Raw genomic sequence first — 17,525 nt, 5'->3', positions numbered from 1 at the left:
CCTTTTCACTTTCATGTTAGGAGATTGAAAAGCTTTAAACTGAATTAATTGCTTTCTACAATTGCAAACTGTTAGTAATAAATACTCTATTTCTTTGCATAGATTTAGGTTTCAGATAGAGAAAGGTAGATTGTCAACTGCTTTTTTCTAAGATTGCTGATGTATTATAGATGATATACACTCCTGGAAATTGAAATAAGAACACCGTGAATTCATTGTCCCAGGAAGGGGAAACTTTATTGACACATTCCTGGGGTCAGATACATCACATGATCACACTGACAGAACCACAGACACATAGACACAGGCAACAGAGCATGCACAATGTCGGCACTAGTACAGTGTATATCCACCTTTCGCAGCAATGCAGGCTGCTATTCTTCCATGGAGACGATCGTAGAGATGCTGGATGTAGTCCTGTGGAACGGCTTGCCATGCCATTTCCACCTGGCGCCTCAGTTGGACCAGCGTTCGTGCTGGACGTGCAGACCGCGTGAGACGGCGCTTCATCCAGTCCCAAACATGCTCAATGGGGGACAGATCCGGAGATCTTGCTGGCCAGGGTAGTTGACTTATACCTTCTAGTGCACGTTGGGTGGCACGGGATACATGCGGACGTGCATTGTCCTGTTGGAACAGCAAGTTTCCTTGCCGGTCTAGGAATGGTAGAACGATGGGTTCGATGACGGTTTGGATGTACCGTGCACTATTCAGTGTCCCCTCGACGATCACCAGAGGTGTACGGCCAGTGTAGGAGATCGCTCCCCACACCATGATGCCGTGTGTTGGCCCTGTGTGCCTCCGTCGTATGCAGTCCTGATTGTGGCGCTCACCTGCACGGCGCCAAACACGCATACGACCATCATTGGCACCAAGGCAGAAGCGACTCTCATCGCTGAAGACGACACGTCTCCATTCATCCCTCCATTCACGCCTGTCGCGACACCACTGGAGGCGGGCTGCACGATTTTGGGACGTGAGCGGAAGACGGCCTAACGGTGTGCGGGAGCGTAGCCCAGCTTCATGGAGACGGTTGCGAATGGTCCTCGCCGATACCCCAGGAGCAACAGTGTCCCTAATTTGCTGGGAAGTGGCGTTGCGGTCCCCTACGGCACTGCGTAGGATCCTACGGTCTTGGCGTGCATCCGTGCGTCACTGCGGTCCGGTCCCAGGTCGACGGGCACGTGCACCTTCTGCCGACCACTGACGACAACATCGATGTACTGTGGAGACCTCACGCCCCACGTGTTGAGCAATTCGGCGGTACGTCCACCCGGCCTCCCGCATGCCCACTATACGCCCTCGCTCAAAGTCCGTCAGCTGCACATACGGTTCACGTCCACGCTGTCGCGGCATGCTACCAGTGTTAAAGACTGCGATGGAGCTCCGTATGCCACGGCAAACTGGCTGACACTGACGGCGGCGGTGCACAAATGCTGCGCAGCTAGCGCCATTCGACGGCCAACACCGCGGTTCCTGGTGTGTCCGCTGTGCCGTGCGTGTGATCATTGCTTGTACAGCCCTCTCGCAGTGCCCGGAGCAAGTATGGTGGGTCTGACACACCGGTGTAAATGTGTTCTTTTTTCCATTTCCAGGTTTGTATATTCTTAGGGTGTGTTGTGGAATACATGATAGCTAAGAGCTTCATAATGGCAATATTACGAGAGGATAATGTTTTGAAGATGCGTACTGATCCTAGTGGTTCACTAAATTATTGGTTTCAATGTTTATTATAATGAGGAAATTATGGGGTGAAAAATAAACAGTAATAAAAAAATACCTAAAAATGTAATACCATAATGAATAATTGTATATACGTACGAAACCACTATAACTATAGCTATCTGAAGTTTGGTGTCTGTTACAAAATCACTGTTTTTCAAATTTCAAATCGTATTCGTGTTGATATGACAAACTCAATAAAAAGAAATCTGAGTAACGTAAAAATTATAGTAAAAATGCAATAAAAGTAGGTTAAAATGTCGTGGCGTATAAAATATTTGAAATTAAATAGGAGCAGAAATGTTAATACTGAAAGAATTTTACTAACAGTACTTGAAAATTCGGAAGTTAAGATAATCGTGCGTGGTAAAGCTCTGCCATCATACGAACGTCATCATTAAAAGATACATAAAAGATACATAGAAGAGAAGTTAAGGTCAATGAGTTTGGTAAAAATTCGCTGTAGTATCAATATGCTCAGTAAAAAGTTGTAAAATAGCATAGCAAATTACATGAAGTAAATGACAACAGAGTAAATAGTGCTGTGATAATGAATTAGTCGAAAATTGCTATCGTCTTTTAAAAATAGCACCTTTAAAAAGATCGATGACAGCTTTTTCATGGGTCTAACTGTTCATTTAGAAGAGCTCAAGGAGTACTCTTATAGTAAACAAAAATTTCAACACTTCCAAAGTGTTCAGCAGAAGAATCTTAGGAGCGATATGCACAAAGTGAAGGCTGTGTGTAATACGACCTCCTGAATGATTATCGCTTATGAGGTGTTGTCTGACGAGTGACCTGGTACACGAAACACCTAGAATGAGTTCTTTGAAACGCCTTTTGAAGTTGCACTCAGTCTGTCCAATACATAACTTCTCACGATCATTACAAGCTAATTTATGTACATCTGAGCCAGAGTAACATTTATTAGCATTCTAATAGAATGCCCGAGTTTACAGAAAAGCATATTTGCGCAGGAAAAAAATAGATATGTCAGTTTTTCTAAATAGTCCATTGATTCTTGTAGATGCAGTAAATATATAAAAAAATTTAGAGAAGATTTTGTGGATAACTGAAGATTTTTCATTGTTTTTTAAACAGGTCATCAATAATTATCGAGGAATAGTCATTTTCAAATGCAATTTGCCTTGAAATCCTTAATTCTCTTTGTTTTTGGTCTGATGATAGAAGTAATTTGACCATTGCATTAGGCGTTGTTAACAAACAGGCTTCCATGTATTTTTTAGAGTGGCAAGAATAAGTTTTGATGGTTGCATGCACCAATGTTGGCTTCCCACAAATAGCAAAAAATGTTTTCCACTATGATTAGAAATAGTTAGGACTAAAACAATTAATAGTCTTGTAATTCTCCCAGGAAAACCAATTTTGGATGTACGTTATTTAAGGAAGAGTTTAATTCCTCTTCTGAGCGTTCACTTAACAATAACGCGTGATCTACATAACGTCTGTTCTCTCTGAATTCTCTCCGAAAAATGCGTCCAATTAGTTGACGAAAATATCAGCAATAATGTCAGTAAGGGAATTCTCCATGGCTAGGCCATCGTTCTGCACGTTAAGTCTTGTTACCAAATTAAAAGTTATTGAAATTTAAGGTTGTTCCGAGGAATTCAAAAAGTTCAGCAAATTCCTGATACTTAATAGCACTATGTTTTAAAACTCCAATGTTTTAGTGATAATATGTTTTAATTCTACCAATAGTTTCTGCTATTGGGATATTAGTGTGCAGCTTTTTAATATGGCAAATCTTCCACGCAGTTGACAACGTAACCACTCCATTGGCTGCCAGATTTGCCTCACTGGATATTGAAATTTATTTGGTGAAAAATATTTAGACACCCATATGTAATTCGGAATTAAGCTTTAGATGTTATGAGAGACTGATCCGTCAGTTTAAAGAAGGTGAAAAGTACTTTGTTGTCAATAGAGAAGCAGTAACAGGAGAATAGGGTGATCAGGAGAGCCCAGTGCCGTCGAATGTGAAGTAGTCACTTGATGTCACCTGAGTGCCAAATCTGTCAGAGACATTTCAATTGTTCTAAACATTCTGAAGGCAACTGTTGGTTATGTGAAGTGGATATGGAAAGGGACAACTACAGCTAAATCCGAGACCAATAGCCCTTATGTTCTGGCCAATAGGTACAGTCGAATACTGTGAAGCATCACTGTAGAAAATATCATGAAATCATCGGAAGAGATCGTGGGTTCCAAATTGGTACGTGCATCCCACGTAGGACAGTGAATATGCGTGTAGAGTTAAAAAGGATGGGGTACTATGATCGAGCAGCACCTCTGAAACTACAAATATATGTTGTCAATGCTGAGAGACGCTTGAAGAGGTGCAAAAAGCGACGCCACTGGAGAATGGATGACCGGGAACGAGTGATCTGGAGTTATGATCACCCAATACTCCTTGGAAATCCTATACAGGATTTGGGATTTATGACTGCCTGGTGAGGGTTACCTGCCATCATCTGGAGTGCCAATAGTGAAGCACGGACCAGGCGGTGTTAAGGTGTGGCGGAGTTTATCGTGGTCAGAGTGTGCTCCTCTTACAAGGACGGAAGGATATGAACACATCTTATACACAAGCGGAACAGATCGGAGACGGCGACAGTGCCACTATGACAGTGCATCCTGTCAACAGCGTGTGTGAGACAATTCCTCAATTGATTGGCCTTTCCAGAGTTCCGATCTGTGCCGAATGGAAAATCTTAGGAATAAGTCAGAACGTCAACTTCTTCCAGAACCCAACATCAAACGTCACTACTTTCTCTGGTTTTAGCTCCTGAGGAGAGAATGAGTTACCATTTATGTACAAACAATTAGGGATTTCGTGGAAAGCTGTTCCCAGCAGAATTCAAGGTGTCACAAAGGCGAAAAGCGGACGCACCATGTGCTAATGTCCCCTACTAGATGCCTGGAGAATTTTGGTAATATAGTTTATATCACATACCGTACGTAATCATCTCATCTCAGAAAATATAGTTGCTGAACAGTTCAAACAAAACTTGAGTCTCATTTTAAATAAGTACCCTGCTCATACAATTATAGTCGGTGTTGACTTTAATGTACTCTCGAAACGCTGGAAAAATTATACATTTAAAATTGGTGGCAGGCATAAAACGTTATCCGAAATTGTACTGAATGCTTTCTTAGAAAATTATTTTGAATAATTAGTTAATGAGCCCACTCGAAGCGTAAATGGTTGCGAAAGCATACTTGACCTTTTTGCAACAAATAATCCTGGACAAATAGTGAGTATTAAGACGAATACAGGGATTAGCGACCACAAGGCAGCTGCTGCTAGTCCGTATACCGTAACACCTACAACCATAAAAAAGAAACGCAAAGTATATGTTTCTTAAAAAAAAGCTGTTAAAATGCTCTTAACACCTTTTTAAGAGTCAGTCTTCACTAATTCCGATCTGATCATGTAAGTGTAAAAAAGTAGTGGAATGTTTTCAAAGAGATAGTATCGAAAGCAATTGAGAGCTATACACCGCATAAATTAATAAGTGATGGTACTGGTCCCCCATGGTACACAAAACGGCTCGGATCGTTGTTGCAGAAGCAACGAAAAAAGCTTGCCAAATTTAAAGTAACGCAAAATCCCCGAAATTGGCAAGGGCTTTACATAAGTTCGAAATATTGCACGCACTTCAATGCGAGATACTTTTAATAATATCCACAACGAAATTTTGTCTCGAAATCTGGCAGAAAACCCAAAGAGATTCTAGTCATACATAAAGCACACCAGTGCCAAGACGTAATCAATACCTTCACTGCGCGATAACAACGGTGAAGTCACTTATGAAAGTGCCACTAAAGCAGAGTTATTAAACACGGTTTTCCGAAACTACTTCACCAAAGAAGCCGAAGTAAATATTCCTGACTTCCAATCAAGAACAACTGCCAAGATGAGAAACATAGAAGTAGAGATCCTCGGCGTAACAAAGCAGCTTAAATCACTCAATAAAGGCAAGGCCTCCGGTCCTGATTGTATACTAGTCAGGTTCCTCTCAGAGTATGCTGATAAAATAGCCCCATATTTAGTAATTATACACAACCACTCGCTCACAGAAAGGTCCTTACCTAAGCACTGGAAAATTGCTCAAATCACACCAAACCCAAAAAGGTAAGTAGTAGTGTTCCGCTGAATTACAGGCCTATATCACTAACGTCGATTTTCAATAGGATATTGGAACATATACTGTACACGAACATCATGAAATACCTCGAAGAAAACGATTTATTGACATATAGTCAGCATGGATTCAGAAACTATCGTTCTTATGAAACACAACTAGCTCTTTACACTCACGAAGTAATAAGTGCTATCGACAGGGGATGTCAAATTGATTCCATTATTTTTTTAGATTTCCAGAAGGCTTTCGACACCGTTCCTCACAAGCGTCTTCTAACCAAACTGCGTGCCTGCTGAGTATCGCCTCAGTTGTGCGACTGGATTCGTGGTTGCCTGTCAGGAAGGTCACAGTGCGCAGTAATAGACGAAAAGTCATCGAGTAAAACAGATGTAATACCCGGTGTTCCCCAAGGAAGTGTTATAAGCCCTCTATTGTTCCTTATCTATATTAACGACATAAGAGACAATCTGAGTAGCCGTCGTAGATTGTTTGCAAATGATGCTGTCATTTACCGTCTTGTAAAGTCATCAGATGATCAAAACGACTTGCAAAATAGTTTAGATAAAATATCTGTATGGTGCGAAAAGTCGCAATGGACTCTGAATCAAGAAAAGTGTGAAGTTGAGGGCTGTAAATGAAATTGAATACTTAGGGACTACAATTACAAATAACCTAATTAGCATGATCACATAGATAATATTGTGGGTAGAGCAAACCAAAGACTATGAGTCATTGGTAGAACACTTAGAAGGTGCAAGAGGTCTACCAGAGAGACTGCTTACACTACGCTTGTGCTCCCTATTCTGGAGTATTGCTGTGCGGTGTGGGATCCGCATCAGGTGGGACTGACAGATGACATCGAAAAACTACAAAGAAGGGCAGCTCGTTTTGTATTATCGAGACGCGAAATAGTGGAGGTAGTGTCACGGACATGATACGTGAATTGGAGTGGCAATCATTAAAACAAAGGCAATTTTCGTTGCGACGGGATCTTCTCATGAAATTTCAATCACCAGTATTCTACTCCGATTGCGGAAACATTCTTTTGCCACCCACCTATATAGGGAGAAATGATCATCACGATAAAATAAATTAGGGCTCGCACAGAAAATATTAAGTGCTCGTTTTTCCCGCGTGCCGTTCGAGAGTGGAACGGTAGACAGACAGCATGAAGGTGGTTCATTGAACCCTCTGCCAGGCAATTTATTGTGAATAGCAGAGTAATCACGTAGATGTAGACGGAGATGAAGTCAAGTCGTCAGAAAGGCGAACAGCGGACGCATCCTGTACTAATGTCCGCTAATAGGTGTCCGGATAGATTCGGTCATGCAATTTATATCACAGACCGTACGTAATAATCTCATTAAGAGTGGAAAAGGACACAATAACACTTGAAGAACGAAGGAAGCAGAAGGTTTGTAGCTGACTACCACAGACGAAGAGCTAGCTCCTCACCAAATAAATTTTTACTGCTGTAGGCAGTTATTAGACTACAAGACATGAAGATGCTATCCATGTAGCTTGTCTGAGGAAGGACCTTCACGTTAAGATATCAGGAAACATATTGTATGACACAATACGGAAACTTAGACGCAAGAGTTCTAGGTAAAACAGATAGCAAAATATACGTACAGCAAGGTGTACATCGAGGGCGATGGATGTAACCGTTATTCCGACATGAAGAAATTAGCACAGTCCTTGTTTTAAACTCGGAGGTAGCTACTGTGGGCTAAATATATTAAACTCTAGCATTCAGGGGAACAACAGAAATATTATTACCTCAATAGAATCGAAACCAGCTCTTAAGCGCATGATACTTCGCGCTCTCTCTATGTACTGCTAAATCGACGATGATTATCCATCAATGTAGAAGACACATAAAACTATAGCTTTTAGACTACTTCATCAAGAATATACCACAGAGAACTTTAGATTTGGCCTGTAGATGTTGTCGAATTGACGAAAATAAATACCAATTTTCTACTGTGAAATTTCCAGTACGTTGTTTGACGTCTTCATCCCAGTTTTCTACTGTGAAATTTCCAGTACGTAATTTGACTGCTTCAGCCTTAATCCTCCCTCGAATCAGTGTTTTCCCATCAATGAGTTGATTAGTTTTGTTATGTAATGTGAAATTGTTGGAATTAGGTGTGGCTAAAAATGCGGATTGATATAAACGGCGGGAGAGGCTGGTAGCAAAAGTCGATCAGAAAGATAAACACGACAGAGATATAGTGCAAAATGTGTAATTCAAATGGTGTAGTTTACATAAAAGCTTGAGCTATAATAACAGGAATCAACATTTCAGATTAGGAATTTATGTATCATGTAAATTAAAAATATTTCAAATATTTGTTCGTACTATGCCGTCATTTTTCATACTTTCAGTCAGTCAGAGACCAACAGGGACGTGTGGACGATTATTACTAATTGCGTTGCCTCCCCCCGCCCCCCTCTTCCTCCTCCCAGCGTGATTAAAAGGATTACAGGTTTGGAATATGCATGCAGAGTCTGCTTGATAGGGATATATACAGTGTACAGTTCCCTAGGGATGTTTATCAGTTTGTTTCCAAATGTAATGGAAACCTGTTCTGACAGAGACTATTTATTTGTAATTCCACAGAGAATGGTAAGTCGACAGACTAAGTATATAGATAAGGCGTTCTCTTTCCTGTCTCCTAGAAAATCTAAGAAGATTTTCTGACGATTTATTCATATCACACTTGAAGCGCACACGGACGTGTTATGCTGCTTACTAATATCTCTTTATGGGAATTTGTCAAAACAAATAAATAAGTGAAGTGAGCGATGTATTCCGTATTCCTTCTCATTTATTATTTTCTTTATATTAGGCGCAACAGTCGTGTAGAACTGTTCAGCTGGCGAAGAATCTACAAACTGCAAATTAATTATTTTTTTCGCTTTGGCCTATTTCGACCGCATGTCATTTTCAAGTAGTCACATACTGCTTGGGTGCAGTGTGTTAATCATGTATTGTACGTCAGTGAGCCTATTAGATTTCGAATAGATGTTTATGTTACAGAACATTGAAAAATCCGTTAAAGTGAGTGTACATGCATTTATAGTTATTCACTTTTTTGGCCTGTATTTATTAAAGTTCACCTCGTTTGTTTCCTCTCAGTAGAATCACTAAGGCGATTATTTTGGTCTTATTAAGATCATTTTGGTGATGAATTCTAATGTCTTCGAATTACAGTCATTAACGAGCATCAAAAGCAATGGGTTTTCTTTGTCACCTTTCAGATTAATGATGTTATGTGCCTCCAAATTTGTATTACTATCTCGTACTGCATTAAAATCATTAAACTCACTACTTCCGCAATTTTTTCGTTTTGTGGATCTTTTAATGTTCTCGTATAATCTGTGCAACTGTACATGTAATGGCATTATGTACACGTGATGACAATAGTATCATGATAAGAACGACTTCCGCGTCACCAATGAAACTTTTAATAAAACTGTTCTTTGTTTACGGTGCGATATTGCATTTTCAGTAATCGCTTCCAGAGGTCGAAACAAGATGTCATTAAACATGTGGTCCTAATGTCTCTGCTCATCACTGTACGACACATCAGAAATAAATACAAGACGTAAATAAAAATTCTACTGAATACAAAAAAGTGGTTGAGTAGGACAGTATGCACAGTATGTGAAATGATGAGAAGCAGCATTAGGGAGTAAGGAACCTTTGAGAGAGGAAAGATGTTGGATTTAATAATTTAATATTAAGTGAGGACTTTGTGCCAGATGTTATTGACCAACAAGTTTCGAATAGGGCTAGCTTCTGCCACGTATTTAGTCAATGGAGCGATTTCAACTAGACTTGGTACTTCTCTTGTCTACTCCTTGGATGCTGAAGCTGTGATAAACATAACTGCATGATGCCTGCAACAATTACAAACCTAACTTAGTACATATGAGATGCTCTATCTGGAACAATTGGATTTTTAGCTCACTACCTGGAAATCATGTTGTGTTGTATGACACTAATTACGCCACCAGGGATCAAAATGGTGCTGCAAAGGTGCAGATATGTGAAACCTACTGAAAACTACCGACTCTAGCGATGATGGTGTTATATTTAGCATAAAAGAGATCTACAAATCCTTCTAAATGGGAATCACTGTCCAACGCCATGAAAAATTTGAATAAATGCAGTAACTGGTCAACTGCGAGTTAAGGTAATAATTTCATGAACATTGTTAAAATGTTTTCGGAGTGCTGAAATTTTGAAAATAGCAACTGTCTTCCTCCCATCACTTCTCTCTCTCTCTCTCTCTCTCTCTCTCTCTCTCTCTCTTTCACACACACACACGCAGACACATACAAACCTCAAACAACAGGTTCGCAACACTAATTCAGGTACCACGTTTTCTAACTCACAACAGGATTAAATCTAGTAAAATCTGCAGTCATAAGATGGAAAGAGGTTGTCTAAAAATAATACAACATTGATAACAGTGGGTTAGCAGAAACAGAAAGCGCTTGACCACAACGGACACAGTCTGAAAATAATTTAAATATCAGTAATCTCATTGTTAATCCATAGGCAGTATTCCAAAGCATAATAGAATTCTGTGTTATTTACTTTTTATTTTTATTTTTCTGCACATGACAAACTGTTTACCAACAACATCTAAGAAAGCAGCACGATCGAACAAATGTGCTCCTAAGGAACGTGTTTTAGAAAACTATCAGTGTACTTGTTTCTCTGATATCAATTTTCTCAGTATAGGATGATGAACAGCATCTACATCTACATCTACATCCATACTCCGCAAGCCACCTGATGGTGTATGGCGGAGGGTACCCTGAGTACCTCTATCGGTTCTCCCTTCTATTCCAGTCTCGTATTGTTCGTGGAAAGAAGAATTGTCGGTATGCTTCTGTGTGGGCTCTAATCTCTCTGATTTTATCCTCATGGTCTCTTCGCGAGATATACATAGGAGGGAGCAATATACTGCTTGACTCTTCGGTGAAGGTATGTTCTCGAAACTTTAACAAAAGCCCGTACCGAGCTACTGAGCGTCTCTCCTGCAGAGTCTTCCACTGGAGTTTATCTATCATCTCCGTAACGCTTACGCGATTACTAAATGATCCCGTAACGAAGCGCGCTGCTCTCCGTTGGATCTTCTCTACCTCTTCTATCAACCCTATCTGGTACGGATCCCACACTGTTGAGCAGTATTCAAGCAGTGGGCGAACAAGCGTACTGTAACCTACTTCCTATGTTTCCGGATTGCATTTCCTTAGGATTCTTACAATGAATCTCAGTCTGGCATCTGCTTTACCGACGATGAACTTCATATCATCATTCCATTTTAAATCACTCCTAATGCATACTCCCAGATAATTTATGGAATTAACTGCTTCCAGTTGCTGAGCTGCTATTTTGTAGCTAAATGATAAGGGATCTATCTTTCTATGTATTCGCAGCACTTTACACTTGTCTACATTGAGATACAATTGCCATTCCGTGCACCATGCATCAATTCGCTGCAGATTCTCCTACATTTCAGTACAATTTTTCATTGTTGCAACATCTCGATACACCACAGCATCATCTGCAAAAAGCCTCAGTGAACTTCCGATGTCATCCACCCGGTCATTTATGTATATTGTGAATAACAACGGTAAAATGACACTCCCCTGCGGCACACCTGAAATCACTCTTACTTCGGAAGACTTCTCTCCATAGAGAATGACATGCTGCGTTCTGTTATCTAGGAACTCCTCAATCCAATCACACAATTTGTCTGATAGTCCATATGTTCTTACTTTGTTCATTAAACGACTGTGGGTAACTGTGTCAAACGCCTTGCGGAAGTCAAGAAACACGGCATCTACCTGTGAACCCGTGTCTATTGCCCTCTGAGTCTCGTGGACGAATAGCGCGAGCTGGGTTTCACACGACCGTCTTTTTCGAAAACCATGCTAATTCCTACAGAGTAGATTTCTAGTGTACAGAAATTATACTCGAACATAATAAGTGTTCCAAAATTCTACAACTGATCGACGTTAGAGATATAGGTCTATAGTTCTGCACATCTGTTCGACGTCCCTTCTTGAAAAAGAGGATGGCCTGTGCCCTTTTCCAATCATTTGGAACGCTTCGCTCTTCTAGAGACCCACGGTACACCGCTGCAAGAAGGGGGGCTAGTTCCTTTGCGTACTCTGTGTAAAATCGAACTGGTATCCCATCAGGTCCAGCGGCCTTTCCTCATTTGAGCGATTTTAATTGTTTCTCTATCCCTCTGTCGTCTATTTCGATATCTACCATTTTGACATCTGTGCGACAACCTAGAGAAGGAACTACAGTGCAGTCTTCCTCTGTGAAACAGCTTTGGAAGAAGACATTTAGTATTTCGGCCTTTAGTCTGTCATCCTCTGTTTCCGTACCATTTTGGTCACAAAGTGTCTGGATATTTTGTTTTGATCCACCTACCGCTTTGACATAGGACCAAAATTTCTTAGGATTTTCTGCTATATCAGTACATAGAACTTTACTTTCCAATTCATTGAACGCCTCTCGCATAGCCCTCCTCACACTACATTTCGCTTCGCGTAATTTTTGTTTGTCTGCAAGGCTTTGGCTATGTTTATGTTTGCTGTGAAGTTCCCCTTACTTCCGCAGCAGTTTTCTAACTCGGTTGTTGTACCAAGGTGGTTCTTTTCCATCTCTTACGATCTTGCTTGGCACATACTCATCTAACGCCTATTGTACGATGGTTTTGAACTTAGTCCACTGATCCTCAACACTATCTGTACTTGAGACAAAACTTTTGTGTTGAGCCATCAAGTACTCTGAAATCTGCTTTTTGTCACTTTTGCTAAACAGAAAATTCTTCCTACCTTTTGTAATATTTCTATTTACGGCTGAAATCATCGATGCAGTAATCGCTTTATGATCGCTGATTCCCTGTTCTGCATTAACTGATTCAAACAGTTCGGGTCTGTTTGTCACCAGAAGGTCTAATATGTTATCGCCACGAGTCGGTTCGCTGTGTAACTGCTCAAGGTAGTTTTCAGATGAAGCACTTAAAAAAATTTCACTGCATTCTTTTTCCCTGCCGCCCGTTATGAACGTCTGAGTCTCCCAGTCTATATTCGGCAAATTAAAATCTCCACCCAGAACTATAACATGGTGGGGTAATCTACTCGAAATATTTTCGAAATTATTCTTCAGGTTCTCAGCCACAACAGCTGCTGAGCCCGGGGGCCTATAGAGACATCCAATTACCATGTCTGAGCCTGCTTTAACCGTGACCTTCACCCAAATCATTTCACAATTCGGATCTCCGTGAATTTCCTTCGATACTATTGCACTTCTTATCGCTATAAACACGCTTTCCCCTTCACTGTCCAGCCTGTCTCTGCGGTATACATTCGAATCTAAGTTTAGGATTTCATAACTGTTTACGTCTGGTTTCAGCCAACTTTCTGTCCCTAGTACTATATGGGCGTTGTGACCGTTTATTAATGAGAGCAGTTTTGGGACCTTTCTATAGACGCCCCTGCAGTTTACTATTAGCACATTAATATTGTTATTCCCTGTTGCATTTTGCCTACTCCTACGTTGCCGCGTCTCAGGAGGCGTCTTGTCGGGCCTAGGGAGGGAATTCTCTAACCTAAAAAAACCCCATGTGCACTCCACACGTACTCCGCTACCCTCGTAGCCGCTTCCGGCGTGTAGTGTACGCCTGACCTATTCAGGGGGACCCTACATTTCTCCACCCGATAGCGGAGGTCGAGAAATTTGCACCCCAGCTCTCCGCAGAATCGTCTGAGCCTCTTGTTGAAGCCTTCCACTCGGTTCCAAACCAGAGGACCGAGATCGGTTCTGGGAACGATACTACATATAGTTAGCTCTGATTCCGCCCCGTAGGCGAGGCTTTCCGCCTTCACCAATTCCGCCAACCGCCTGTACGAACTGAGGATGACCTCTGAACCCAGACGACAGGAGTCATTGGTGCCGACATGAGCAACAATTTGCAGTCGGGTGCACCCAGTGCTTTCTATCGCCGCCGGTAGGGCCTCCTCCACATCTCGGGTGAGATCCCCCGGCAAGCAGACAGAGTGAACACTGGCCTTCTTCCCCGACCTTTCCGCTATTTCCCTAAGGGGCTCCATCACCCGCCTAACGTTGGAGCTCCCAGTAACTAATAAACCCCTCCCCCCGTGTGCCTGTTCGGACCTTGCTGAAGGAGCAGCCACATGTCCACTCACAGGCAGAGCGGGCGATGCCACACGGCCAGCCTCCACATTTACCCTCCGCCTCGTGCGCTGCGAACGCCGCTGAACCCGCCACTCCCCATGAGGAGAGGGTGGCCCAACCACGCCCGGTACCCGCGAAGATGTCTCGACAGCAGGGACAGTGGGTGAAGCATGTAACACCTGGGGTGTACCTTGCGACGCACCAGACTCCCCACTGCCGCAGCAGCCTGAAGACGGCTGACCTCGGCCATCAACACGCTCAGCTGTTCGCGAAGAGTGGCCAGCTCCTCCTGCGTCCGTACACAGCAGTCACACATCCTATCCATCCTAAGGAATCAATTTACTGAAGAGACTTAATCAACTTTTAACTAGACTGCTAATTCACTAAAGGCGGCTGATTATTGACTAAATTGTCATTGCTAACCACTTCTTGTAGAAAACAATGAAAATAGCAGAAGAATAATCAGAAAGACATTTTGTTTAGCTCAGGATGAATTCGTGAAGCACGTACGTTTTAGTTGCCCGAGTAACTCCTCTACGAGGTACCTCGTAGCGGACACCGTAAGAATTTCTTTTCTGGCGTCACACACCTACGTAAGCATCTCTTTTACGCATTTATCATTTTACCAGTACCTTGCGTCATGGGGTGAATCTTCAGAGAAACTGCGCGCAAGTACTCAAGTACACGTGCGAGAAGAAAACTTTTTAGAGGGATCTGTTTCACACCTGAGCCAATTCAGCGTTTGTGCCCGTAACCTAAGAGTACCCTTCTATGTTTCCCACACGGTAAAATCATCTTCCTCCAAATATCAAGGCAAAAAGTGGGATAAAGCACCGTATAAATTTAAACTTCATTATATCCTATGGTTCCCAAACGACATTTTCCGCCGAATATTGAGGCAATGAAGTGGCAGAAAATAACAGCACAAATAAAGAAATCATTATAGCTTAAAACTGATTGAGAATGCTTTTTCCGGAGGAGACGCCTATGTATTATAATTTCTCCTATGTTTGTGCACTAATGTTGATGAGAGACATGATGTGTTAAATTAGGAACGCAACATGTGTTGATTAAATTGACCCATAAATAATTCAACTGCAGCATTTTAACTAAACCTAGCCTATTATTATGTAAAAAGCGCATTAGTGACGTCAGCTGTACAATAGTATGCTTCTTGTATACTGGTTTAGATTATTACAATCATTGTTACAGGAAAGAAATGTGAGGTACAAAAAAGACCAATAGCAATGGGATATAAGCAAGCACAACAGAAAATTATAGAATTAAAAACGGTAATTTTAAAACCGTACTACCATTAGTCTACATATGAGACAGTTACGCTAACGTATGAAATTTATTCATTGTTTATTAGCGAGTTTCACCAAAAAACCTACAAATAAAGGTAATCCCAATTAATGAAAATGTTAGACCTTGTCACATAATGCCTAATTAAAACCTTAAGTGTTAGGTTCCGTAGATTGTGTTATTAACTTTTCATTGCTCCTTTGCTCGTAATCTACACTCCTGGAAATTGAAATAAGAACACCGTGAATTCATTGTCCCAGGAATGGGAAACTTTATTGACACATTCCTGGGGTTAGATACATCACATGATCACACTGACAGAACCACAGGCACATACACACAGGCAACAGAGCATGCACAATGTCGGCACTAGTACAGTGTATATCCACCTTTCGCAGCAATGCAGGCTGCTATTCTCCCATGGAGACGATCGTAGAGATGCTGGATGTAGTCCTGTGGAACGGCTTGTCATGCCACTTCCACCTGGCGCCTCAGTTGGACCAGCGTTCGTGCTGGACGTGCAGACCGCGTGAGACGACGCTTCATCCAGTCCCAAACATGCTCAATGGGGGACAGATCCGGAGATCTTGCTGGCCAGGGTAGTTGACTTACACCTTCTAGAGCACGTTGGGTGGCACGGGATACATGCAGACGTGCATTGTACTGTTGAAACAGCAAGTTCCCTTGCCGGTCTAGGAATGGTAGAACGATGGGTTCGATCACGGTTTGGATGTACCGTGCACTATTCAGTGTCCCCTCGACGATCACCAGAGGTGTACGGCCAGTGTAGGAGATCACTCCCAACACCATGATGCCGGGTGTTGGCCCTGTGTGCCTCGGTCGTATGCAGTCCTGATTGTGGCGCTCACCTGCACGGCGCCAAACACGCATACGACCATCATTGGCACCAAGGCAGAAGCGACTCTCATCGCTGAAGACGACACGTCTCCATTCGTCCCTCCATTCACGCCTTTCGCGACACCACTGGAGGCGGGTTGCACGATGTTGGGGTGTGAGCGGAAGACGGCCTAACGGTGTGCGGGACCGTAGCCCAGCTTCATGGAGGCGGTTGCGAATGGTCCTCACCGATACTCCGGGAGCAACAGTGTCCCTAATTTGCTGGGAAGTGGCGGTGCGGTCCCCTACGACACTGCGTAGGATCCTACGGTCTTGGCGTGCATCCGTGCGTCGCTGCGGTCCGGTCCCAGGTCGACGGGCACGTGCACCTTCCGTCGACCACTGGCGACAACATCGATGTACTGTGGAGACCTCACGCCCCACGTGTTGAGCAATTCGGCGGTACGTCCACCCGGCCTCCCGCATGCCCACTATACGCACTCGCTCAAAGTCCGTCAATTGCACATACGGTTCACGTCCACGCTGTCGCGGCATGCTACCAGTGTTAAAGACTGCGATGGAGCTCCGTTTGCCACGGCAAACTGGCTGACACTGACGGCGGCGGTGCACAAATGCTGCGCAGCTAGCGCCATTCGACGGCCAACACCGCGGTTCCTGGTGTGTCCTCTGTGCCGTGCGTGTGATCATTGCTTGTACAGCCCTCTCGCAGTGTCCGGAGCAAGTATGGTGGGTCTGACACACCGGTGTCAATGTGTTCTTTTTTCCATTTCCAGGAGTGTATTACGTGAAGCGATTAAATTCTTTATTGTACTACTTCTCCCAAAGTCAGCCTTCATTTTTCTGTTATTGGTAAATCAGTCAAATATTATGTATTATCTTATTCGTTATTCTTTTCCTATGTAATAATAATTGCTATTCACCTTCTTCACTCCAAAATAGTTTACTTATGGCTGATCATTTATTCTTTGCAGCAGCAGTCATAAGCTACGTACACCAGCTTGAAACGTTTCGTTATTGATAATTACTCATTCAAACATTAATGACCTATCAGTTAATACTGCCTTGCTATCATTGTGCAGCCACTGTTTTACAGCCATAAGCTATGATTTTAAAAAATTTTGTCAATATTTTTGTGTAATTGTGACTTATTTAAGAATAAACATTTCATAATAATAATTAGTGTATTAAGAACTTCTAGGCGTAAAAAGTTATAGTTAAGTAAGCTTTTGTTTTGGATA

Source organism: Schistocerca gregaria, chromosome 1 (assembly GCF_023897955.1).
Source record: "Schistocerca gregaria isolate iqSchGreg1 chromosome 1, iqSchGreg1.2, whole genome shotgun sequence".
Classification (NCBI taxonomy): Eukaryota; Metazoa; Arthropoda; class Insecta; order Orthoptera; family Acrididae; genus Schistocerca; species Schistocerca gregaria.
The sequence above is the reverse complement of the archived record's forward strand: the minus strand, read 5'-3'. Positions refer to the sequence as shown.